Raw genomic sequence first — 27,205 nt, forward strand, 5'->3', positions numbered from 1 at the left:
CTCCTATATATATTCATATATCTATGTGCATAGCAGATGTTTCTTCAGATACTTAACTGATGTTTCTGCAGAATTATGGTATGGAAAAACCTTCATAACAACCTGCATTACAGTTGATTTACTTCTATTAAATTAAAAATGTAGAAAAAATAACATTTAAAGTGGCTACAGGGGAATAAAGAAAAAACACATTCTCCTGTGGTTCATGTGAGTGCCTCACCATATTATATGGAATAAAAATCCTGCCTTAGAGGCAGCGCTCAGTGGGAGCAGGCAACCAGGAGGCATTTGTCCACTTTGGGTAAAGGAATTACAAAAAGTTAAAGAAATTCTGAGGAAGGCATCTACCTGAAGCTGGTCAGGTACTGCCTTGTTTAACCAGCAGAAGCACTTCCAGAAGAAATTAATCCAGTTCTAATACAGACACCTGAGGAAGGAGGCACAAATCTCCCTCTGGAGGTACCTACCTCTTGCCCCAGCTCATATGACCTGCTTGGATGAGATGTCTACTTTCAGACAGCTAAAATTAAGCAAGGGGAATCCCACAGCAGCTGACTCCACTTTGTTTCTGCCACAGTAAAGTTGTTATTACTATTATTTAGGGTTATAATGTGGTAACACTCAAAGGCCAGGTATGGTGCAGGCATGAAGTAAAATGCAATTCCCTGCCTCACAAAGAGGACAACTCAAATAATTAAAGGATGATTTTGCTTTTATTTCTGCAGTTTGACTAAAAAGAAATGCAAACAGCAATGTGCAATTAAAATACATAAGGCTTGATTCATGAGATACCAAAATGCCAAACTACATACCACATATGTCCCGTGACACTTATACAATAGAATGACTGTGCACTTTTGGCTACAATATTAATAAAAAGGGGATTTATCATGTTAAGTATTTCCAGTGCATCACTCTGTCTCAGAGTGGTTCCAAAGTGTAGCCAGTTCACTATTTTTTCTTTTTTTTGGATTCCAACACACTGTTTTTCATTTAAAATAAACTGGTAATATCTTACATTTATATATTGCTTTTCATCTAGAAGGATCCCTGAGGCCTTCTCGAGCACTTTCTGGAGTTTCAGTACCCACGGTGTTGGGGGAGAGAAGGCTTGTCAAGAATAAAATGCAGTTGTGGCCAAATTTCTTCATCACATGAGCCACACACTGTAATTTTCATGTGGTCAAAAGGCAAGAGACACATATGATGTGCCTTAAAGGAGGAATAAGAAAGCCAGAAACTGGAGTGGCTCACAGATGGGAGACAATACTGACTCCTCATATGACCCTGTTCCTCACTCACAGGTTGGAGCTGAGCTGGACTGACTCAGAGGTTTGGGCTACCAGGCAGCTCTTGCACCAAAACCAGGCAATGTGATGACTCAAGATATCCCTTCAATTGCTTGTGAGATGTTTGACTCAGAGCTATCACTTGACCACTGTCATGTGTGAGGCATTGAGCGACGAATTAAGACACCAGGATAGCAGGTTCATATCAGCCATTGCTGGTCCTCAGGTGTGCTCTTGGTGAGTCCTTCAACTTTCTGCCCCTCCCACATCTTTTCCTTTCTCGGTTATGTCCAGAAATACTTTTCAAGTCTGGATAGAGCCATGGTAGCTTAGGGGTTGCGCAGCATTACAGTCATGTCATGGAGCACAAGATAATAGCCTGTGTGTGGAGGCACTTTACTAAATCTGCACCTGCCAAGGATGCCACATACCACACACCTGAACTGAATGTAACTTTGGAACAAAGTAGTTACAACCATGAAAAACACTTCTGCTCTCTTGACAAACCATGGCAAGATATCCAGAATTTTTTTCTAATTTTGCTTAAAGCAAAGTGTTACGTTCCATTTAAAGGTGTGGATGTGCAGGATCTGCAGGGAATATCGTACATATCACAGCAAAATAACTGTCCGAGCAGAGGAAGGGCTGGGAAACACTGATGTAAAGTGTCAGGTTTTGGAGCAGGGAGAACTGCCTGTGCAGTGTCTAAGCAAGGGAGATAAAAACTCCATCAGGGCTACAAAGTGTCTTTAGAATAGACATGGTTAATGCTTGCATACAGAAATGATATGGAGAGGTCTGTAAGGTCAAGAATGCAAAAGATAGGGAAGTCCAGCATTCCGCTGGCCTTGCAGTTCATTTTATTTCATTGTTGTTTACAATTCCCCAGTCATACACCATTTCCCTCTCCCATGCCTCAGATTGAGGGCTGTTCACAGAACAGGGAACTAATCAATATTTATACTGCCTCATTCATCTGGGCACATCATTTTACTACATTTATTTAAAAAAAAAATCAATTTTTATGAGGTTTCTCTCCATACAGTATCCATGAGCACCACATACAGAGCAACTATATCTCACAACGCTCCTGTAAAGCAAAAGGCACTGAAAAATGAAGCTGCCTGTTGTACAGGTTGACACTGTGAACATGGACAACACAGTTGGGGGGCAGTGGGTTATTTAGGATAAATTCGGTGGAAACAGCACCATCTACTGAGCACCCAACAACCTTCTTGCTGGGACTTTTGGGACTGGGGCTTTTGGAGGGGAAGGGTCTGCCTGTGCAGCCCCAGGGATGCTGAATGCTCAGCTCCTCAAATTACTGAGCTCCTGAGATCAGGGGCTGAAGCTTTCCATCCCTGAGATGACTCCAGTTGCTATGCTGTGATTCATGTCATCTGCTTTGAAGAAACATGAAAGAATCCTAACGATAAATATACAAAAGAAATCTAGTTAATTCCAGAATGTCCCCCAGTGTATAAACATACATTTCATCCCCAAAAGTCTGCCTTTGTTTGGGCTCACTCCCAAAGCCTGTGCACGCTATTCTGTGTCCCAGGCTCTCTCTCATGTAGTAACTCATCGTGTAGTAACTCATTAAGAGACTAGATTTTGGGTACACTGAGGCACATTTTGGCTGGCTGGCCGTGACCTCTTGGACTCTTAGTTGCATGGGGACCCTGATTCTAATAGAATGACCCGTGGGAATATCCGCACGGACAGGGCTCCGAGACACGGGAAGGGAGAAAAGAACCACTCGGGGAAAGTTAAAGCCAGGCACAGCTGGGAGATGATTCTCTTCCATGAGGAGGGAGGGGTGTCTCCAGCAGGTGAGCGGGGCCGCTCCGCGGACCTGCGGCCCCGGCAGCACTTTGTGGACCGCCCGTGGGTCCGGTCTCTCACAGTGCCCCCAGCGTGCCGTCTCTCCCGGGGAGAGGCGCCTCACGGGATCCCCGCCACCCCACACACACCGTTTTCCCCCCGTTTCCCTCGGGGTTTCCCCCCAGCCATCCCCGCCACCGCGGATTTCTCCACGCCTGACAACAAAGGAGGCGGCGGGGCGGCCGCGGCGGTGACTCAGCGCCGGTCCCGCCCCCGGTCCGCCCCGCCGCTCCCCTCAGGCGCGGCCGGGCCGGCTCCGCGCGTGTGGCGGGGCCGGGCGGACACTCCGGCGGGCATCGAGCGGGCGGCTGCCGCTTCTCTCCTTCCTTCTCTCCTTCCCTCCTCGGCTCCCCCTGCCCTCGACCCCCGCGCTGCCGGGCGGGTAGAGCCGCCCCGCCGAGGTAGGTTCTGGGTCTGCTCCGCACACAAAGGCGCTGGCGCGGAGCGACGGGACAGCCCAGCCCGGGGGGGCTGAGGGACGGCGCCTCCCGGGGAGGGGAGCGGGGGGGTCCCGGGGGGCACCCCCGGGCCGTGGGGGTCCTGTGGCAGAGCCACGTCTCTTCGCCTTCAGTCGCGAAGGGAAACACGAGGAGTTCATCGCGGCTCTGCATAAAGCGAAGGGGGAGAAGCAGAAGGGTGTGCGGGGCACCGGGGGTGCTGCCGGTCCCGCCGCCCCTCGCGGCTGTCCCCGGTTCTGCGGGGCCGTGGAGCCCGTGGGTGTTTCAGCTTCTCCATGGGGCAGCTTTGATTGTCTGGTGACTCTTGCAGCAGTGGGAGCACCCCCACAGCCCGGCTGGGTCCGTGGGTGCGGGCTGGTGGGGCCGGGGGAGTGTGGTGGTGAATGGAAAGAAAAGGTAAGGCGGATAAGTATTATACATGTTTTATTTCCTATAAGTGCTGTCCTGTGAAACGAGTATTCAGAGCAGCTGAACTTCTGGTGTGGGCAGTGGATGTTTCCTTACAAATCTTTAAAACAAGTAGAAGCTTGGAGCGGGGCAAGCCCCGAGGAGCTGCTCTTTCCTGTGCTCCCACCGCTCCAACCTGGATCTGTCAAAGTTTCCCTCAAGGACCTGGAGAGTCCAAATGTCCAGGTTTTCCTGTGCATTGAGGTGAAAGGCTGCACAGCTGGCCAGGATAACTGCGTGGATAAACGTGTTTTGGGGGTGCACAAGGGGAAACGGTGCAGCGCAGGAGCTCTGTGTGGCTGAACTACTTGTTTGCTTCGGCCATTGGATTTTTTTTCATAGCTTAATGAGTTCTGGCATAAATCAATACTGTTTGAGTGCGGTGTACAGCCGTGGCTGGCGTTGGAGCAGAGTCTGTAAGTCCAGGGCATGCTTGTGGCAAACTCAAGAGAGAGGCAGAAACATGTGAACTTTTGGGGTTTCACGTCACACAAAAATGCAACAAAAGGAGGAAAAGATGCTTCTGTGTGAGCATAGTGTGGTCGCTGTGTATAGTTTGTGCTGGGAGTATTGTTGAATAACTCTGGCAGCAGAGCTGCTATGCCTTTGTGGTACTCCTATGTGTGTGCTAAGTCCTGTAGTACCAGTCAGGATATTCAACTTTCATAGACTTAGCAAGAGAAGTAGGAGCGTGGAAGAACATTGTTGAAATGAGAATGATTGCTTGTGGATCTGGTAGGCAATTTGAGAGGCATTTAAACTGTCTTTAAATTCCCTGTGATATGAGCAGGACACTGAGAATCTGTTACTTTACTGATGGTTGTTTTCCTAGCAATATATGGACAGACAGCATGTACTATGAATGTGATGGCTGCTTGCTTGTTGTCAATGATATTTGCTCAGGGACAATAAACAGTTGTTTGCTGGGCTTTATTATAAAGAACCACAAATGCCCCATATCTCCTGAAACAAAGCCTTTATTGTCTTAATGCAACTGTGGGCCAATTTCATGCTTGGTGTAGTTCCACTGATGTCAGTGGAATTTTGCCAGGGATGATTTTGGCAGGTGAAGTGTCACTTCTGTGTCCATAATGCTCAAGAGTAATGTTGCCGTATTGTCTTCAGCACTTGAGTATTGTTAATTAAAATGGTATGCTGATGCTTCCCAAAAGTTAGAGGCGAGAGAGTCATCTCATCAGGTCCTCACAATAATTTCCCGCTTGCTTTCTCCTTTCTGCTTCAGATCTCATATCCCTTAATTTACTCTCTTCCTTCTTTTTCAGTCTTAGCATCTTTTTTCTCTCTTCAAAATTAAGAAGCTTCTCTGAACTCCAGTTCACCCTCGAGCATTTAGAAGTTTTGAGGCAGCCTGTGTTGAACCCTGCACCACCCCTGCACGACTGGGTAAGTGAGGAGCTGTGTGGCAGCTGCAGTTGGGAGATCCTTCTCGCACACGCTCTCCTTTACAGGCTGATTTGTGTGGTGGCTCTGGTCGTGCATTTGCTGAAGTGGCAGATTGTTTGTCAGAGTCACGCAGTGGAACAGCCTGGCTTGAGAGCGACTGATAGACCGGGCTGGGGGTGCGGGAGTCACTCGGTTTTTATGTAAAGCCACTACTCAGGATGTTGAGAAGCAGCTGGTTTTGAGAACGCTCCTTCATGACATCAGTAAGGACAGGGAAACCACCTAAAAATTGGAGCAGAAGGAAAAATGGAGAAAGATGGAAGGAAATATTCATGTTTACTAGCTGTGGGAAGAAGAGTGGAACTGTTTAACCAGTAATTGGCTCTAACAGAACCTTGGCTCCATCAAAGTTAAAAAAAAAAAAAGATTTTATTGAATAAAACTATGTTATCTTTGTACGTGGTTAACAGTATTAAATACATGTGGCCAACTCATAGTCTGTTCTGGGGCTGTGGTAGTTGTTAACAGACCAAATTTCAATGCTCAGCTTGTGCTGAGCAGTTTTGTATCTGATGTCTCTGCGCTGAACAACTTTGTATCTATTTGCATCTCATAAGGACACAAAAAGAGCATGTCAGACACAACTCACGGCTGATGCCGTTCTGGCACAGAATCAAAGAGCAAAATTCATACACCGTCTCACTGTGGAGGGGAAGAAAATGTTCTTAGTGCTTCTTCAATCCAGTGATTAGTCTAAAGTTTGTTCTGGTTTGGCCAGACCTGGCGTGTTTTTGAGTATCAGTGGAAGTATGGTTTGCAGCTTATCGTGATGTTGCCAAGAGCCTGCAGCTCTTCTGTGTTTACTTGAAAAGCTTGTAAGTTGGGGTTTTGATGTTTTGTTTTGACATAAGACAGTGGAAGGGTTCAGCTGTGGAAAGGGAATTGGTCACATGCTAACCTGAACATAAAGCTGCAAATTTGTTAGGAAAAACATATCATATCTTTAGGAGAAATGTAAATTCTGTGGCTACAACTGCATTTCTTGGTGATACTTCCCCTTCCAACATCTTGCATGCTCTTGCCAAGCTTATCTCTGAGCGGGCTTCATTTATATTAATCTTCTAAAATCATGCTGAAGTGGAAAGGTGCCCCGTCTTCCCGCTGTGGGGAAGACACCTTCCCTTTGCAGATGGGGAATAAAAGCACAAGGAAGTAAATGGGTTGTCTGTGACCCCACAAACTGGGTAGTGGTGCAAAAACTTGAACTCATCTCCTGAGCCACTGGCTAGTGTTGAAATGAAAGTCCTTCCCCCCTGCAAGAAGGAGTAGGAGAAGAGGCACAGTATGAAAATCAGTTGTGTTACCTGGCTGTGATGCAACCAGTGGTTGACTGCTCTTCCACCAACCCCATGCATGTAGGTATTTTTTAGACTGTGAAAAACAGAAGGGTTGTGTAATGATAAATGCTTAAACAAAAACATTTGACACACACAGGTGAGGAAAAAAAAAGGGACATTTTTCTTCTCCTTTCTACACCTACCTTCAAATAGAGGGTGCTGTTTTTACAGATGGGTCTCTGGCTGGATCTTTGTTGGGGAGATCCTTCATCTGTCCCATTGTACAGTTGTGTGGAGCTGTGCCAGGTGCCAGCAGAAGGGCAGAGAAGGCTTTGCAGAGCCAAGAGGGTCATGGCAAGACCAGGGCTGCCTTTCTGTGACCACGCTAGATGGATGAGGCGATGAGAGTGCAGATCCCCACCCTGAGAGACCAGTCTTGTGGTTTCTAAAGGGGTAGCTGCTGTTCCTTGTGCTATGCACAGGCACTCACGTAGCTGCTGTTCTCACGTGGCTGCTTTTCTGCTTCAGGGTGTTGCTGTGAAGGGCTGTGGGTGTTGCATGACAGTGGGGAGCTGCGTGCGGCAGTTCTGCTGTGGCAGAAATCTTGCAGGGGTTATATGAGCAGAGGGCATTGGTGTCTGCAAGAAAAGGAAGGATGTGGTCTTTTCTTACTCTTTCTATACAGTTTGAAGCACTGGAGGGTACCTGCTACCTCTGTGTTTTGTCACTCTGAGAAAAGTTTGAAGTAATGCTTTTCCTTACAGCGCTGTGCTTGGTGCTTGACGGTTATCATTGCGAAATCTGTCATAGTTGTAACTTGGGTTTCAAAACATGTTTTGAGCTGACACACTACTTCTTGTGTTTAGGCCAGTGCAGTAAGTTTTGTGTACTGAAGCGTAGAAAACTCAAAGGTGGGAGAACAGCGTTTCCAAGTTTTGTCTATAAAAGAATAAGCCACAAGGACTTTGGAGAAGTTGTATAAAGTGCTTTGTCTGCTGATCAGTGTCATATATTAAAACAACTCTTGAAATCAGTAGTTACTCTAATGGTTAAGCCTGGGTCTACAGCTGAAAGGGCAGGTTTTGTGGCAGCTAGATCTGCTCTGGCATGGAGTTTACTGAGTCTTAGCAGGTCATCAGCTTGCTTAGATGGGACGAGTATCCTAGTTTCATGATGTCATCAGGGAGGACAAATGCAATAACCTTTGCCTTATTTAGCTTTATTTATCCTAGGAGCAAAACTCTTGTATTTGCTTACATTTTAAAAATTTCTCTGGCAATGTGAAGGCAGAAGGTTGCCTTTTGGGCACATACATGCTCCTCATCAAAAAGAGGAATAGCACAGTCATTTAGGAACAGGGAGCAAATCTCTTTCTTTTAGACAAGCTCAATTTATTTATTTTTACATTTACACTGCAATTTCAGGCAGCATATGTGCCTTCAGGATGAACTATAAAACCTCTGTTCTGCCCTTTAGCCAATCTCAACCTTTTACATTTAATGCCCCTCAGTGTGAGCTGCATTAGAGTCCTGTAGAGAGCTTGTGATGACAAAGCATGAAAAGTGCTGCTGCTATCGGGGGTGCTTTAATGCACTGGAGAGCAACGTTGCTGCTTTTTGTGGTGGGATGAGTCTTATTTTTTACCTTGTACCTGGGAATTGCTTACCTTTCTTGTAAGCTGTAGAGCTGAAACCCACAAATGCTTCTGAAGGAGAAACTGTGCTCATGTTTGACTTTGGTTGAAGCTCTGCTTTGCGGTATAGTATATTTTATGGAGGGGAAACTGTTTCGTTTGTTGCTTTGTAGAGGAAACCCACATTAAGCTGCTTCTGCTTACTTGCATATTGACAGTTCTTCTGTCCATCTTCAAGGACATTCAGTTCACCAGTGCCCACTAGTGCCAACTCACCAGGCCTTGTGGCATCTGGTCTGAAGTAGAGACAAATACTGCCAGTCAAAGGTATTTCAGTAGCAATGGCACTCAGTGGGTTGGCGAGAGGTAGGATGATGATGGGAAATAATAGAACAATTCTTTTCATTCCTTGCCTGTACAGTGAGTGGGTATTTGTCAGGCCTCATGGACATACACAGGCTTTTGTTCTGGTGCTAATAATAAATAGAGTTCACAGCTCTGAGTAGTCAGGACGATGTGGCGAGAAGTGGGTCAAGACCATTCGTGTGTGCATAACTGCACTCCTAATCTAGGCCAGTGCCTGTGCTGGATGCTTCTAAACAAGCTGAAAAGATTTCAGGGAAGCTGGAGTTTATGCTGACAGCTAGATGAAGTTGCACCTCTAGCTGAGCGGAGCACTTAAGGATAGGGATCAGAATGGATGGTCTGGAGTAACTTTGCATGTTAGGAGGACCACAGAGGTACAGCTTTACTTTTTAGTACCTCTGAAGAACTGGAAGTTTAGTTTGAGTCATAGGAAATTTTCTTCTTTCTGGCAGGGCAACTTGCTGAGCAGCCTTTCAAATATGTGCACTGCTCTGCTGTTTCCACTGAAATATGTCTCTGCTACCTCAGTTTCCTCTGAAGTGTCACTGGGGACAAAGGTGATTTGCTGAATGTTGCACTGCATTGCTGCAATGTCCTTCAGACTTACTGTGGTAGATGAGCTCTTTGGTGCATTTCAAGGAAGAGTGAGTGCCTGGGCTCGCCCTGAGGTGCAGTTAGGGGCTTGGCTGCTGGAAGAAGAAGAAAGACAACTTCCATGTGAAGCCACTGGGATTTGTGGTGTTCATTTTTGGAGAGAATAGGATCAAATAGGAGTTTGATTGGGTTATGATTTCTTTTATGATACCACAATTGTGTTTTTTTTTTTAATCCCAGAACTTTGAGGTTACTTGTCCTTGAGGATGAGCTCTGACATATAATGCAGGCTGTAATACACATGTTTAACTCTCAAAATACCTGGCACATCACTGCTGCTCACTGAAAACAGTCTGTCAGAAATCTATACCCAGGTTTGGGTGACAATGGAGGAAAGGATAGGGAAAGAGTCGTGGTAGTATTGGGATTTCTTGGCTGGGAGGTGGTGCTTTGGTACTTCTAAAAGTAAACAACCTTTTTCTTCCAAGCCTCAAGAATATTTGAGGCCATCCCTCTCTGTAATGTGCAGAAGCAAACGGGAATGTACCTGATGTCTCGGGTGTGTGGGCAGTGGGCTTTGCCAGGCAAAGAGGTGACCTTTCAAAGGTGAGCACGGCTTGCCTTCCACTGTCCCACCATCCTCCTGTGTCCTTTGTCATAGTGAGCAGTGCAGTGATACACTACCTGATCAGAAGTGTTCAGGAGCAGGGAGTCTGGTGTATTCTGGAAGGAAGCCCTGGCTGTGCAAGGGCTTGTCCTGTGTGTGCTGTTTGCTACCACAGATGGCAACTGTTGGAGCAGGGTGGCTCTCCAAAGGCAGTCTTGGCATGCCTGTTACTCTTCATTGATCTGTTTGTTCTTTCAAGTACGAGAAGGCTGAACAAGTCATAAAACTCTTACGTAAAACATGAGCAAACATATTCTTCCTTTTTCAGAAAATACCTTAAAAGCTAGCTGTAGAATTAAAAATATTCAATGTCTCTGAAGAGCAGAAAGCATTTTTCTCTCGGTGTGAAGCTGCATCCCATCAAAAAGTCTTAAAAAAATGTTTTTCTGAAGTTTAGCAACAAGAAAGCCAGTCTTGAAGCTTGTTCTGAAGACTGGAGTTTGTGAATGTCTGTGCCAGTCCGTCTCAAGTGAAGGATTTAGTTTAAAAGGCTGAAGCACATGTTACAGATACCACTGGATCAAACCCCTCTTTTGGGGAAGTTCAAATCTGAGTTCATGGGCCTCTCTTGCTTTCTCTGTAGTTAGTGAATCATGAAACTGAACAAAAAGAGGGAAAGGTTGAAGGCATCAGCTGGTTGTGTTAGGTGCTACATCCTTTTCATAGTCATGCAAAAGTGCTGAACTTTCAAAGTGCAATGACTGATTATATATATTTTTTTTAATGTAGTGTGTAAGCAGAATAATATAAATTTCCTTGCTTGAGCGTGTGAGGACAAGTCAGCACATGAAGTTGGAAAATAAGTGTGCCAAGTATTGTTTTGTTTTCCAGTTGCCTAAGGGCCCTTCCTGCCTAGCACTGTCCTAAAGAGACAGTCTCTGCCCTGAGGAATTTGCAGTTTAAATAAGGAAAAGTGTGTGAATGGATATTGGGGACACAAAAAGGTGAAGCATGTTGGTGTGGGTTGCGTTTTTTTGTGACACCTGCTCAGTAGTTTTGAGAGTTGAAATAGAAAAATTTTTCTTGCATCAGAGATCAGTTTGCACTGAATGCAGCTGCTTTGCTGGAGAGACAGCTTTTCAGTGAAACTTCCAGTGTATCTTTATGTATCTATATAAAGATGCTTCATTGCTCATGTTTATTGCACTGCAGGAAGAAATTTCGACACTGTAAGCTGTCCCATAGGGATCTATACAATTTCCAGATAGTTAGGGCTACTTTTTCTCTGTAGAAGCACTAAAAAGGCATCTCCTCAACCTTGTTACCTATTTCCAGGTAACTAATAGGATTAACAGATCCAAGATGACGTGTTCCTTTAGCTAAATGTAATCCATTTGCCAGCTTCAGCCAAAAATATTGCAAGGAGAAGCACAGGCCTATATAGTAAATCTTATTTTCAAAGAAAACAAGGCTTACTAAAAGTTGCACCAGTGCTTTTTTTTTCTAGAAAATTTCTGCAACTGCTGTCACTTTAATTGTGAAGTCTTAGACAACTCTAAAAATTGGAGGCCAGTTTGAAATGCAGAGTCAAAGGTCAGCCAGGTCAGGGATACTGAGACAGCTTTTTAAAGAAACAGGGTGAAGAACTTCAAAAGAGAGTAATGTATTTAAAACCTGGAGGACCTCTTATGCTGTAGCCATGGGCCATATGGATACCTAAGTAGCTAAATTTTCTGCTCAAATTGTAATTCCTGTGTCTGTCTATTCTCTTCCTAATCCACTGCCTTGATTTCCTGTGGCTGAGTAGTTCTTCCTTCCCTCAAAGCTGTCACAGAGTTGGTAGCACGGGATGACTGCAGGCAGCATCTGCCAGGGAGAGGCTCTTACTTCTGTGGTGCTGAGGCTGTGGTCTGCTCAGTGTGGGTTGGACACAGCTTTGCCCCAGAAGGATGCCCAGGTTTATAATGTTATGCTAATTAAGGTCTGGGTGTCTGTTGTACATAATTTTTAATTGCTGAAGCATCCTCATATCAGCTTTCAGCAAAGTTGTTCTTTGAATAATTTTTTTTTCCTTTCCTTTGCCTCAGAATTATGCAAGAAAAGGAAACTCTGGTTCCTGAAGCACAATATTGTCACCTGTTTTACTGTCCTGTGGATTTTTATTTTTGTATTAATGGAGGGCTTTGTTTAAATGTTTAATTCTTTTGACTGCCAGCATCTGGTAGCATACAGAGGGAGGGCTGCATGTGTAATGCCTGTTCTGTGCACCGAAAGGCAAGAGTTTAGAATGAACTTTGAAGTAGAGGAGTGTGTGTTTTTGAAGAGTTTACTCCTTTCGATATTGAAATTGAATTAATGAAGTGTCCCATCAAATTTGGCATAGCATGCATTGATAAAATGGTGCCTTGTTAAATCACTGCTTTAAGGGATCATTCCAAACCCTTCCTCCCATTTTAGTATTGGATATTAATCTGTTTATTGCAAGTAACATCAGCACTTGTAGAATTAAGAATTAAAGTTTGAGCCGGTCGTGAGTTCTTATTCCTATTTTATCTCTAATGATAAAGAAGCCTCAGCTGATTTTCCTGTTCAGGTTTAATGCTTCACAAGGCTTGAGATTCATCTTTATTTTGTCTCCAAAATCTCACTTGGGTTTAGGGTATTTCCTCTTCCTAATAGGAAGCTGATTAATTGGTTGCTAAAACAGCCACAGATGAATGTGTGCACTTAGAGAGTAAATTCACTGCAAGTGCGAGGAAGTCAGGCAAGGGTTGGATTTAGAAAGCACCAGATTACTGGTCAACAAAACATTGAATATCACAATTAACTTATCACTGTAAAAGCAATGACAAAAGGAGCTCGTATTCCTCTGGGTATTTTCCCCCAGGAAGGGGACTGGAAAAAAATTCTGCACACTAAAAAAATCTTAAGATTAAATGTCTTTGTAATCAATGTACTTGTGTGGTGGGTTTTTCTGTTTGTTTGTTAGGATGCCATGAACTCAGCTCAGAGTATCATGGCTTGCTAAATGGAAGGCTTTAGAAGTGTGCTGTAGGAAATGGTCTCCCTGAGGAAGGAAAGGATATGACAGTTCAACAAGCCATTTACAAAAATTACAATCATTCTGGTTAATGTGGTTAAAGTAGGTAATTTTTGCATAGAATTTTAGAGTGGTATATTTGAAAAACTGACTGTGTCAGGGTAAACAAATCATTCCAATATCTATTTAAAGTACATAAATATTTATTATTGTCCTTCTTTTACAGATTGAGGAACAAAGGCTGAATTGACTTGCCTACAGCTATAACTAATTAATGCAAGGATAGAATCTGAACTTGGGACTTTGAACCAAGAGAAGAATAAACAGATGAAACACTGCAAATAGAAACATAATGAACGGATAATATAAACTTTATATTTCAAGCATAAACTACTACCCTAATATAGAAATTATATTTTTGTAAATGCCTTTAGGCAAGTAGGCAGCCTAAAAAGCTGCTTCTTACTGAAAACAGGAACTGGTTAGGCCAGATCATTACCTTACTTGCCAGTTTTGTCTGTGCTGCATTACCCCCATTAAGCTTGTTGCTTCTGAGAAAATTCCTAAAGACAAATTGGAATTTAAATTAAATTTGCAAATAATTGAAGTTCATATAAAGAGAACCAGGCAAATTACACTTCATCTTGAAAAGCTGCAGCAAAATCATGTTAGAGATTTCCTTTACTTATCTCCCACATAGATTATTGGTGTGAGTCACTCAGAGCACTTGTACAAAATGTGGGAATGGAGCTGACTCAAAGACAAGTGATTGGCATCATTTTTTGGGATGTCACCAACTGCAGCTCCATTAAATGGCATTTTTCTCTCTGTCTTGGTCAAATGTTAATTTTCATTGCAGTTTAGGCTGAGCATAGCATAAATGTGGTTTTTGGTTTTGGCAAGTTCTCTGGTTCACAAGGGCCATCACCTTTACTTTTTTAAGTAAAGGACAATGGATCTCAAAGCACAGTTTTCCCTTGCTTCTCTAAGTTGCATTCTGTTGGGGTGGTAGCACTCACACAGTTACTGCCCCACTTCAGTTTTGTGCATTTTGGGAGAACAGTGCAGTCCTGTAACAAGATTTAGGATTTGCACCCCCCTTTCTGGAAATTCCTTTGGAAATAATTTTGGAAAGAATTTAATGAATTGCAGTATCTAGAATTTTCAGCCAATGCCTTTGTGTCACTGATGAAAATTGAGAGGTAGGAAATTTTTAGTGGCATTTCTGTATACCTTTAAGCAACTTCAGACTTTTGTAATGAAAATTTTTTGTTTCTAAGCTTGCCAAGTTAAAAAGCAAAGAGAACTTCTCTTAGTATTCTGGGCTTCTAAATGTCTTCTGAACTGGATGTTGTTTGAATTGAGTTTCTTTGCCTTAACTGTCTTGTTTGCTCTGGTGTTTGTGATTCATTTGAATGTGAACTAGCCAGCACTTGAATAATGGAAAACCTAAAGTAAATAAGTGACAGTGCATGCTAGAGAATCAAAAGGCCCTACAATGAGCCGTGGTGCTCTTCAGAACAATTTAAATATCTTTCTGTAAACAAACTGTTGAATGAAGAGTGGTTGAATGGAAGCTGAAAATCTTGAGTCATTCAAGTTTGGGACATTGAAAGTCTAGACTAGATTTAAGTGTTATTACTTTGAAGTCCTTAGAAGAGGGGTAGAAGAATGTTTTTAAAAGGGCTTTCTCTACCTTTGCATAGGGTTTGTAATTTAATCTAGGGTTTGGAGGATTAAACTGAGTTTATTCTCATTGCGGCAGAGTTAGACCTTGTTACATTATCCCATACAGGACAATTTGTTAAAGGTTAGTAGTTTGTCTCTTTTCCCCTAAAGTGAAAGATGCTTTAGATTGTAGATGCCAATTCTGTAAATAACAAACAACAGGAAATTTGTAGAATGACTGAAAGTAGTTTTTGAACATGACTAAAGTTTCAGATTCTTTCCTCATATTAGTGTGTTTTTCCTAATAGAAGAGTTCCTTGTATTTTAACCAGAAGCCAGAAGTGTCCTACAGAACACCTACTTTCAGAAGGAATGCAGGTGGGTAGGTAGGTTACATTAGAGCTGATCGTTTCTTCATCTTCATGTTTGATAAATTTTGACAGAAAGTGGGTCAGACTGTAATACTAGACTGGAAAGAAAATGAAATGTGAGATAACTTCAATGACTACAAAAAAAGGCTGGTACCATATGTTTGTACCATACGTATTTCTGCTACTGCCTGAAGCTGTAAACTTTCTAGCTGATCTGCATGATATAAGCTTGCATCAATCTTTCACTCCATCATCACATATTTGACCTCTTCTGTGTTGCATAACTACATCCCTTTGTCATACAGTTCACATGTGGTGAGTGTAGGGATCCTCCAGTTTTGCCTTCCATAAACCTTGGTTTTGTTTTTCTGACAATTAATTTCCTGTTGATTCAAATTCAAAAGTTTGTTTGCTTGTTTGTTGCTTTTAACATTCTTCCAAAGGCTGTTACTTGTAAGTGTTGTCTCAAAGCACTGAAAGCCTGTCAGAACCTGGAGTCCTGGCTGAAGTCTTTCATTGCTCAGCCTCGGGTTTACATTTTAGGGGAGCTTCATGAAGGCTTCAAACCCTTTAAAAATTCAGGTGAAACCAGCCAAAGGTTATGAGGAGATGTGCAAGTGCACACTTTAATTATCACACAAGAAATCCAAGAAGGTTGTTTAATTTAAATTCTTAACTTCTTAAAATCTTGACCTGGCCCTTTATTTGCTTCTTGGTTATGGCGCAGTCTCTCTGGAGAGACTGTGTTTTCTGCTGTGTTTTTGCAGATTAACTTTGTACCAAGGGAACTCCCTGTGGTGGCTCTTGAAGTCTGGTTTTGCTAGAGCCATACTGATTTCACTAAGATATGGGCATCAGAATAGTGTCCTAGAATTGTCCTACTTCTTGTGTGAATGATTTACAACATGGTTGCTACCATTTTAGAAAGGCTGTTGTGCAAGCAAACCACACCAATTTCCTTCAACATTATTTAACTGCCAACTCGTGGGTAGCCGAGATGGGGAACAGTAGATGTGCTTTCGTTCTTGCTGACTTTCTGACCAATGAACCATATTAAATTTTGTACAGCTGAAGGTGGGAAAAAACCCAAAATATTTAAGTCCCCTCCTTTGGTTACAAAAATAAAGGGTAATGTTAATTTATCACTCCCCTCTAGAAGCTTTCTGTAACTGCATGAGCTACTCGGTTAATTCAATGACATGTGCAACACAAAGGCTTGAAAATTGAAATGGATCAGAAACTCCTATTATTTCAAATTATTATGTAGTTGTAAACTGGCTTCAGACCTTTGAGTTGAAAGATTAAAAATTGATTACAACGTACTGCTGGGTTGTATCACAGAGAGATAAAAGTTGATTTTACATGAAGTGGAAACTTAGACACACTAGTGTGGAACTCAGTAAGCCCACGGTGAATATATGTTGTCTGCCTTTTTTTTTTACAGTCACAGATTATATCATAAAGCAATTTATTTGTATCAGTGGCCTGTCACATCATGTAGGATCGATCTTTGCTTAAATGGGGAATACTTATTAAGGAAAGCTGCTGCAGACCGGAGCTTGCATTCTAGCGTTGTTATCTCTGCGGGCCAATAACCACATGTTTTATCTGGTATTCTTCCCAGTGCACGAACATGCCTAGTGAGTAACACATGAAAACCAAATATAACAAGGGTTGATACATTTGGCCGACTTGCAGACTATAAGGATCTCATTATTTTTTCCTACTTCCTGCCTTTTTTTTTTATTTGAAATTTATCTGTTTAATACAGCATTTCGCCTTAGCAGCCTAGGCAAAGTCCTTTCCCATTTCATCTGCAAGTTAGTCTTTCTGTGGATATGGCTATGTTGAATGTTGAATTTGATAGTTATTTATTTATTTTTGTGGTAGCTCTTTTTATTTGTCTCTTGCAGGAAGTTACATAGTTATTTTTTCTTTTCATTTTGTTTTGTACATAAAGGAAGGCTAAGGATCACACTGTACAGGGAGAAAAAGGTAGGAGGATGTCAAAAGGGTACCGCTTACTACTATCAATAAAACTTTAATTAACTAAATGCTCTGTCTGGCCTCTTGCCCATGTAATATATAAAAATCAGAGAAGCTCTCCTAAGTCATTATTATTGGTTATCAAAAATACTTACATTTCCCTTTACATTTCCATCTCACAGTGAAGCTGAAGAAGAACTGCCTAGCAAGTCTCAATATGCAAAGAAATCTTGGTTATTCAGCTTATGCATTTCCCTACATTTGCATGCTTGCACTGGTGTACTAAAGAGTTGCCTTTATCAAGCCAATCCATATTTAAAATCACCTTTGTACCTGCAAAAAGTATGGGTTCCACAGCAGAATTCCTGCTGACATTCTTGTAAGGTCTGCCCAGGGTTTGTAGAATCACAGAAAGGTTTGTGTTGAAAGGGACCTTAAAGATCATCTCATTCCAACCTCCTGCCATGGGCAGGGACACCTTCCACTAGACCATGGGGACTTCCAAAGCCCTATCCAGCCTGGCCTTGAACACTTCCAGGGTTGTCTCAATTTACTGCAGTATGCAGGATGCCATCTGCAGAATTCTTGGGAGAGAAAAACTCCTGTTCAGCAAAGCCTGTGCCTTGCCTCCTCCTGTACCATAACCTGGTTCCTGTTGATGTAAGGTCTTCATGTGAAGGGAGTAACTCAGGATTTAAACTGTCTGAGCAGGAATTGGGCATCTGGGCTTTCAGTGCAGATGGTGACTCATCTTTCCTCCCCCAGGAGGAATGAACCTCCCTGCTCCAAATCTCTGTGAGGTTTTTGATAATTCTCAACTTTTTCTACAGGAGACCAGTAACAGCCTGCCACCTTCTCCAGAAGTGAGTGAACCAGTATCGGTGCTAACTGCAAGTAGATGTCCTAAGGCTTGCAGTTACAGTCATGAGTAATGAGGAGGGAAACAACAACTCTGCCTGCCTTGCTTTACTTTTTGTTCCTATATCTCCTGGTTTTTGTCTCTAATCTTCAGGCTCAGACAATGAATGAGGTTTAATTGCGGGTCCTAACGCTGAGCTGATTACGCACAGATCTGCAGGTCAGATGTTAAGCTGTCAGGAGGGAGACTTGGTGTGCTGCCTGAGATGAAGTGGTGTTTTCTTAGATCCCTATTCAACAAACTAGGAGTTATCATGGCCTTCCAAAGCCCAGTGGTCCCTGGGTGCCATCCTGTATGCGCCACAGGAGGGGAGAGTGCAGAGACAACATCTGCACTGTTGTAAGTGCAGCCCTGGCACCAGGTGTGAGCTGGGACTCCTGTTGGCTGCACCTTTGCTGTGACTGTCCCCCAGTCACCCTCCTGTGGGCTGATGCCATGGGATTGTGGTGCCCTCTTTCCAAAGGGTCACGTTCATCACCTACTGCAGGAACCAGTGGGACTGTGCTCGGGTTGCCTTGTGCAATGTGGGTGCTGGTGGCCAGGGATGAACTCCAGGCAGCATTACCTACCACTGAGCCTGGCCCAAGAGAGTTTCTTGATTGCCCATTTCCCATAAATTGCAGATGCTGTCAGAGAGTCCCTGGCTCAGCTTTTTCTTGGCAGTGTTGTTGCAAGAAAGCATTTTTAATAGTTGCTTTTCACCATCAAAATGATTATTCTGCCATGAATCAGAGCTGACTTAGATGCAGGTGAAACATGACTCCCTAAGCTGGGGTGTCTCAGCCAGACCCCCAGAGCAGTTGAGCTTACGGCACATGAGCTGCCTTACATCATCCCCGTGTCCCTGCGGGGGGTTTGCCACAGCTGATAGCAGCCTCTTGTGACAGCCTGCACGGGATGGGGGAAATCCAGTCCCTACAGATGGAGTGACCTGGTGACCCCAAGTGGGATTCTCTGTTGAGAGCTTGGACTTCCCAGGGCTGCTCCTTGACGCACAGGAAAATCCATCATTTTCTTCCAGCCCATTTTTTTCAGTTCCTGGTTCACCACTCAAGTTAAATTTCCTTTAATGTGCTCTTTACGTTTTCAGCTTTAAAAATGTGGGAAAGGCTCTCTCATGGCAGGCTGTAATATAGTGCAAGTAACTATTTCAGAGCTGGCCCTGCGCTGCGTCTTGCCCTCTCATCTGTCATCAGTTCCCTCCTGTGTTTTGTGAAGTTTTTGCTTCGCTCCTGAGTGTGGCACAGCAAAAAGTGAGCTCATAGGGAGCTCAAATTACTGTTGAACCAGTCCTGATCTGTTTAATGGAAACCTTCCTTCTCCAAACCCTTTTGCACTCCTTTTACTTAAGTCATAAAAATTCTTCTGTTTGAACTTTATGAAAACAAACCAAAACCCTCTCTGTGTTACAAAACACTTTGGTTCCTTTCCCTGGTTTTTTTTCTCATTATTTACTGAACTGCTGCTGGAGGAGCGTCTTGGGGTAAAAAGACACTGCTTCTTAGCCAAACAATTTAAATTTTTCATCAAGGGAGATGTATAACCAAACTCTTTGTGAAATGAGTTAACCATCCATTCCAGCTCAAAGCTTTAAATAGGAAGCGTGGATCATTTCAAAAGCCAGGAGAATTTGGACATGATAGGGTGCGGATGAAATAGTACTTCAGCAGCTGTGAACATAAAGGAAAACGTCTGACTGGTTCTGGCAAAAGCTGGCATAAATTTGTACTTTTGGGTGTATGTGTGTGCATCTGAGCTCATGAGACAGAGTGAGTTTTTGCATATTACACTGAGTGGTATGTGAGCATCAACCCATATTTACAAAATTCTGTGGTAAGTGTCTTTTAGTTTTTTTTCCTGAGGCAGAGATGTGCCAGGATCTATTGTAGACCTTGTTAAAGCAAATTCCATCTCTCCTTTTGTATTCTAGTTCTGCTTTTTGGCTTTCTATGCTACTGGCTAATGTTAGAGATGCTTAAGTTTAAAGGGATCTCAGTTGCACAGTCATTCATGTGAAGAAAAAAATAAATTGTATTTACTTCTGTTTTTTTTCTCTGAACTCCTTGTTACCCTTGGTTTTTTTGAGATGCTGTGTTATTGTCTAAGTTATTTTGGCAGGTTGTGGAAAGATTTTTAAAATGGTCAGCCTTGCATTTATATAGGAAACACTTCGGTATCTTCTACCTTCAGAATTTCAGCAAACCCACTATCACTGTAGAATCATTTGGGTGTGGGTTCTCTCCAGTTGCTGTCTTTGACTTTCACAAGGATCTGTATATGTTTAAAAGAATTTAATGATAACTAATAAGATATTTTAGCCCTGCAGACTTGTTTCTCTGTAAGCATTCGGCAAATAACTCTTATTGAGATCAATGGTTTCCTGTGTTTTATTAGCATGGCAGTTTCAGCTGGTCCTGTAATCTCACATTTCTTTTTATAACTATTTTATAAGGAGAAGGACCCAGTTAAACCAGTTCAGGTTTCTCTGTTACAGTGCTCTAATCTTTGCCCTCATTGTAACATGCCTGTCATGGCTGTCCATCTGCTGTGCTTCCCAAGCTTCTGGCATGTCCCCCTGGCACACCTGCATTTGTGCTCCTGCAACTTATGCAGCCATATCTTTTTGACCATCTTTGCCTCCTTTTATCCTGATGTGTACACAAAAGCACACAATCCCATGTTTGCTTGGTATTTTTTAGCTAACAGAGGCTGAGATTACAAGGTGGTTCCACCTCTCCGTGCTGGACTCCTCTTGGCACTGAAGCCTCCCAAGCCGGAGCTTCATTCCCATCGCATCCCGGATGCAACTACTGACTCCAAAGCAGGGCTGGTGCAGGGAGATGGGAGAAGTGAGGGGGAGAGCGGGTGGCAGCTGCTGTGGGGTAATTAGGATGGCTTCTGCTATCTGATATAGGGACCCAGGTGGTTTCTGTTGTTGCCAATAAAGGTGAGGATAAAAGGTAGGCCAGGAAAGAGGGACCATCCTATACCTGCATCAATTGCCTGAATGCAGGTAGCTGGCCTGTCGCAAGAAGAAGAGAACTTTAGCTCCTGGGGCCTTGTGCCTCCAAGAGTTGTTTTCTGCTTCTCCAGGGAAGAATAGTGCAGGCAACCAGAGCCGGAAGGCTTTCTGCCAGACCTAGGGCTGGTGTGAATCTGATCGTGCTCTGGTGAGTGCTAAAGCCGTACTGCTGTGGTCTTCACTGCAGGTCTGACTGGTGACTCCATGAGGTATGGGAGCATCCACTGTGTTTGTGCCTTTGTCTTTGCATCATTGTGATACAGGACTGAGTCTTGTCCAGGGTGAGATCAGGGGAGTTTATTTTAGCTTCTCAGTTGGGGCAACAAGACTGAAATGCTAACCGCAAATTCAAGGTTGGCAAAGAGCTGGTTTAGGATGGAATGCCTTGGGTTGTCTGCTTTAAGACAATTTTTAAGTATTTTGTTGAATGTATAAATGGGGGTAGGCCTTTAGGATTGTGCAGATCAAAACATTAATTTTAACTGATTAGATATACATAAAAGTAATGGTGAAAACTCTTATTTGTAAATAAGTTTTATATAAATGTGTAGTCTAACCATAATGAAGTCTAACTTAACTTTCCCTCCTCCCTGATCTGAACACCTTAAGGCTTCCCTCTTTGTGACCTGTTGAAATATATTAGTTAAGAGGTCCGAACAAGTGTTTTTGAGAAACAAGCAAAATTTTTCAGTATTCTTTCTGTCAAATTTGGAGATATTTTCTTGATTGTTATTTCTTTCAATGAATTCAGCAAATAATTATTTCAGTTCAATAAACAGTTATTCCAAAGCTGAGAAAGTGATGAAAAATCAGGAATGTGATTAAGATAGGAAAAGATAACTCCAGTAGTTCTAAAATCTGGAATCAGGACCAATAATAATCAACTCGTGAACTTGAGATAATAATTACTTTCATAAATTTGATCTATAAACAAAATGTCTGTTCCACTTTGTGCCCAGCCTGCTTCAGGGGTTTTATCTAAGTAAATAAAATCAGTTTCGCTTTGATGGTTTTGTGGACCTACTCTGCCTTCACTTACTTCTCTTAATGCAATGCTGATAGGAATAACAGCTGAAAGCATGTTCACTTAAAGCGTTAGAACTGAGTCATTTTCCATGTGTTATAAAGATTTGAATAAGTGTGTGTTATATGGGACAAATTAGTGGTGCAATTTATCTGCCTCTTCAGCAAACAAAAGGCTCATGTTACAGCAACCCTTCTGCAGAGAATAGCAATCAAGATTTCTGCTTAAATAATTTTCATTTTTTAGCATCTGTTCATTTCTGGAATACAAATCAACACCAGTGCATTCTCCTCTGATGTGTCTTGTTGAATCCTTTTTAGCTGAAGTGAAAAATGGAGGCATGGGATTATTTTGAGCCTGCATGTGCTTTGCTCTTGATGTAAAACAGTGAAACCCACAGACTGCAAGCTTTCGATACGCGGACATTGCCCCTGGCTGTGCAAGAAGATATTTAGATGTGCAGATCATGAAGAAATTTTGTGGTCTTTTAAGGAGAGATTACATTGGGTAAAAATGAGTTTGAAAATTGAAGCTTGGTATGATTTCTTCCTTAAATCTAATAGATGCCTGGTTAAAGGGAATTACTCATAAGAAGGAAGTCTTAAAACTGGTTTGAATTAGATTTCAAAGGCGAGGGTTATGCTGGTCATTTAAAACCTTGGATTTCTCACCACCACTGGAGTCAATAAATAGCAATTTAACACGAAGCTCTGGCAAGGTACAGTCTGGTCTGTAAAGGGCCTTATGCAAATTAAAACAGAGTGGTTTGGGATCACATTTAGCATCTGTGGCTTGTGCTGGAGTAGTACACGAGAGGAGACAGCTTGTTCTCACCAGCACGGGATGCTTGGAGATCCAGTTGAAATGGACCCATTATTTAATTTATGCATGTTTTGACTGGGCCTTCAACCCTGAGTTGCAGAATGTAGGTCAGCTGCACCAGTGAGGCTCTGGTTTTTGAAAGAAGATTGCCAATCCTATCCCAGTGCCTCTTTCCAGTACCCTTTGGGCTTCATTAACCGTCTGCTTCCTGGCTCCCTTCAGCACAGAGACTATTAGCCATCTGATACTCGTTTGCCCAAGGGCAGCATGTTTGCTCAGTAAACGAAGGAAATGGGTATGTTACATCCTTCCAAAGCTGTTACAATTTCCCTACCACCACTGTCTTTACTATTAACCTGAATATTTGATATCAGCAAAATCACAGTAGATAAATAACATTTTCAATTCCAACCGGATGTGATTGCTTCCAGGATACCGCCAGGCAGTATCTGAAGACATTTCTATCTGAATACAAAACCTGCCTGATGGGAGAGGGAAGAAGAGACTGCTAATGAGATTATGAAGTAAAGTATTGGGAAACAACATTCTGTCTCATGGAGACTGGGGGAGGAGGAGAACAATTTATGCAAAATAAATAGAGATCTTGGTTTACATATTAATTTTGGATTAAAATTTGTAGTTTGAACAGTGGGGTTTAATCTGTTATCTGAATTAGGGTTTTATAGTTAAAGTTTGTGAATTGGCAATAAATATTCAAAACATAAGTATTGTAAGAATTTAAACTAGAAGTGGGAATAGGAAGGGGGAGAAGTAGGAAGCAACTGGGCTTTCTGTAAGGCTCTGAGATTAGGACTTGTGTATTCAATGGGGGGTTTTGTTTTGCTTTGTTGTTTTTTGGGGTTTTTTTAGTCGTGTTGATTATTGAATATTGATTTTTCTTTTAAGGAAAGCATCACCTTTTAACTGCCAAAGTTTTAGTGTGTGATTTTCAGCATTGTGCCATGTCAGTACTATAAGCACCTGGTGGTTTCTATAAGAGTTTCCACAGACCTTTGTTCATCCTGTCTAGCACTGCCCATCCAGCTGAACTCTCTCTGTCTTCCCTTGTAGTCTGTGAGAAAGCTGTTTCAGCAACTGCAGTGAACTGGGGTCACTGGTCTAGACCCAGTGGGAAGAACATCTGCTGTTCAGTGGAGCTCCCAGAATGGGTTTGGATTAAGCTTTCAATGGTCCTTTGAGGGCACAGAATGCATATTTTTTTAATTTCTTTTTTTGTTTTGTTCTTTTTTTTTTCATCTGAAGCCCTCGGAGAGGTGGTCAGAAATACAAACACCTTCTCTGAGAACTTAACCAGGGTTAAGTTTTTCATTATATGAAAAACTTCATTATTTAAGGTTTTTCATTATATGAAAACATATAATCTATAGCACCCACTTTCTATTAAATTGTTTCAATACAGAAGGGCTTTCACAGAGGGTAAGTTTTCTTTTGTTTCACATTGTCCATGCTTCATTTTGGTTCTTAAATTCTGCATCTGGCTGTGTGCTATGAAGCCATTTATTGCTTTGGTAAAAAGTAGGTTTTGGTTTTTTGTTTTGTTTTGGGTTGTTTGGTGTTTTTTTTTTTGCTTAGAAAACATTTACACAGTGATGGCACCTATTAGGCATAAAATGCTGCTGTGATATCCACTGGAAAGAATACCCATGAATAAAAAATGAACCACTTAAATCAATACTATTACTTTTCATTCTCTGCTTTCTTAATCTTGCCTGTTGCTTTTATTTTCTTTATTAGCTTTCCATGATGGTGGAGTTTTATTTTCAAGAGAGGCAACATGGCCCTGTTATTCTCCATTGCTTTGTTTCATCTGCAGCTCACACAGTAATGAGATAGGGAAGTTGGGAGCTATAATTTCAGAACTGCACATGCAGGTAGTTTGTCTTTAAAACATCCTTTCCTCCACTCCCTTCCTCCTCTTTGCTAGTGCTTGAGTCTTTTGCCATATAAGCTCTGTCCTTTTACTGCTTTTTATTATTTCATTTTATGGTATCTTGCACATAGTCTGTGAACACAAAGTAAATTGATGGCTTCTGAATCATAGGCTATTACAGCATTTTCCTGATTAGATGGGGTCTCCTTGCTCTCACTTAGATAAATCTTAAATAATCCAGAGCACTTTAGATGGGAGTATAGTTTTAATAAAACTTATCCTGTGTTAAGTTCCTGGAGATCTCTGTAACAGCAGTCCTCATCAGGGTTATTAATGTAGTGTTATTAAATTTCAGATGTTCACTAAGTCAAGTCTCGTTCACTTCTCTTCGGTTTTCTTTTACCAGTTTAATAAAAGAGCATCATTATATCTTTGTCACATCTTGACTTGTCTCTTATATGCAGAGGATAGTGGTGATTTACTGTCTTAATTTCAAAATTTCCAAATTTTACGCTAAATACAGTGGCCAGCATTCATTGCAGCTGACAGACCTTTCCCAGAGGAAGGCTGGTTTGGTAACAACAAAGGAATGAGAATGAGAGTCACTGGGTTGGAGAAATGGGTAAGTGTTAATGCTGAGCAAAGAATAGCATATAGTGGCCAGGTAGTGAGAGTAACCCTCCAGCACTGACTTCTACTCAGACCAATTTTTTTCCCCTTATTCTTTTTGTGATCACTAATGTAGTGCAGATTTTTCTCTTCCCCTTCCTTGTTAGTGTGGAGGTGGTCACAGCTGGTGGTGGCAGTGAGCCCACGTGCTGTGTGAAGTCAGGGCAGACTGCACTTCACTGCTGCTGTACCCAGGCCCATTTAATAAAGTTTGAGAGCATGCAGTAGCAGTGTGTGCATTTTATGGTGATGACAGAGCCTCTTAGGCTTTAAATGCATTTTCTTTTCAGTAGCATGACAGGGTTTTTGTGCAGCTTGGTGCAGTGTCTGAGGTTACCTCACCATTTCCATTATAAACCCTTTGTTTCCAGCCATAGTGCTTTGCAGCAGCCCTGTTACAGAGGATTTAGTGGAAAAGGGTTTTCTCAAGATTAGGAAAGGAAAAATTATCAGCCTCTTCTAATGTTATGTTCACTGAAAATCTTAGAAGGGAAGAAAGTCTCTATGTGTGTGATTAAAATGGTCTTAGATGAAGTTTTGAGGTGCTTGGAGTAAGAGGCATGTCCTTAGTAGTGTGGGAACATGGAAGGACAGGTTAGAGTGGGATAGCACTTCTGAGTAGATGAGGACTGTGAAGTTATTGGCATTGACCTGGAGTAGTAAACACAAATGTTAGCAAGGCTCCTGCAGTGAGCAGGGGCTTGAGTGACTGTAATGTTGTTCTGCTGGAGTTAATCGCTCCGATGCCCTGGGAGCTGTGCCAGCCACAGGCTCTGCCTGCAGAGCTGTTTCTCTGTATCCTCATTTCCATTAGATGTGATTGCTGATGACCTCTGGCGCACTTTATTCGGCTTGGTGCTGGAATGATGTCTTCTGTTTTGTTGGGAATTGTCTCTAGCTTGGAAGGGAAACTCTTGGATCTCTTCTGGAGGCATATTTGTGACTTGTAATAGACTTTTCTCTGACCATGAACCACGTGGTTCACAAAAATGTAAGAGGAAATGACTGGAACATCTGGCCTTACTTTTTAAGGGTCAGACTTTCATTTTTACTTTCTTGACTAGAGTTTCACGAATTCTAAGTTAATCAGAGCTGCAGTGACTTTTTGACTAGAGTGAAGCACTATCCTGCCTTTCTTTTTCTTTTCCCAATTTAAAAAGGTTTCATTTACTAGATGTGTGAAATTGTGATTCTAGGGGGTGTTTAAGATAATCATTCCTTGCTCATGCACTCAGATCTTAACTCATAATAGTTGGAGGCAGTTTGTGGTATTAATTAGTGGAAAAGGAAGCTACGAGTTAATCAACTCTTAGTAAATGAAATCTTAATGGTTGAATCGACAGACTTCCAGTGCTGGCCTTGTGGACTGTTGTAGCAATTCAGGAGTATGCAGTAATATTCACTTCCAAACTGAAAGTCTATTGAAAAAGAAATGCTGTCTTTGCATGACTTCAGTTCTAAATAATCTGTATTAATTTATACTTTCCTATTTTTAATGTAAAGTAAATGAATAGTTGATTTAGAGCTAATAAAGCAAATGATATGTCAGATTTTTAGAGTGAGAAGGGTTCTTCTGGCATTAATGCTAAACAGGCTTATGTGCTATTCAGCCTACAACTTTAATCTGCCAGTCAGACTTTGTTTTTCACATATTTCCATAATAGTTTGCACATTTGGAGAATGTTTTTTACATGAAACACTGTAAAAATATCAAATAGAGGTGATTCATCAAGACCTGTTCTGATTATTAACAAAGTCTGCGTGTGTGAGTATG

At 42.2% G+C, this 27,205-nt stretch overlaps 1 protein-coding gene across 2 annotated transcripts in view; it reads left to right on the forward strand.

The window, feature by feature from the left end:
* The first annotated feature begins 3,426 nt into the window (after positions 1-3,426).
* Positions 3,427-27,205, forward strand: part of FAM107B (family with sequence similarity 107 member B) — a 60,263-nt gene continuing 36,484 nt past the window's right edge. The window contains exons 1-2 of one of the 2 annotated variants that reach the window (XM_027679506.1): positions 3,460-3,574; positions 5,362-5,482. The gene's annotated coding sequence lies outside the window, so the exon portion shown is untranslated. Of the gene's footprint in view, positions 3,575-5,361; positions 5,483-27,205 lie in introns of both variants that reach the window. The other variant, XM_027679508.1, reaches the window with a different exon arrangement.

This window comes from Neopelma chrysocephalum, unplaced genomic scaffold, assembly GCF_003984885.1.
Source record: "Neopelma chrysocephalum unplaced genomic scaffold, ASM398488v2 Primary Assembly neopelma1_45, whole genome shotgun sequence".
Classification (NCBI taxonomy): domain Eukaryota; kingdom Metazoa; phylum Chordata; class Aves; order Passeriformes; family Pipridae; genus Neopelma; species Neopelma chrysocephalum.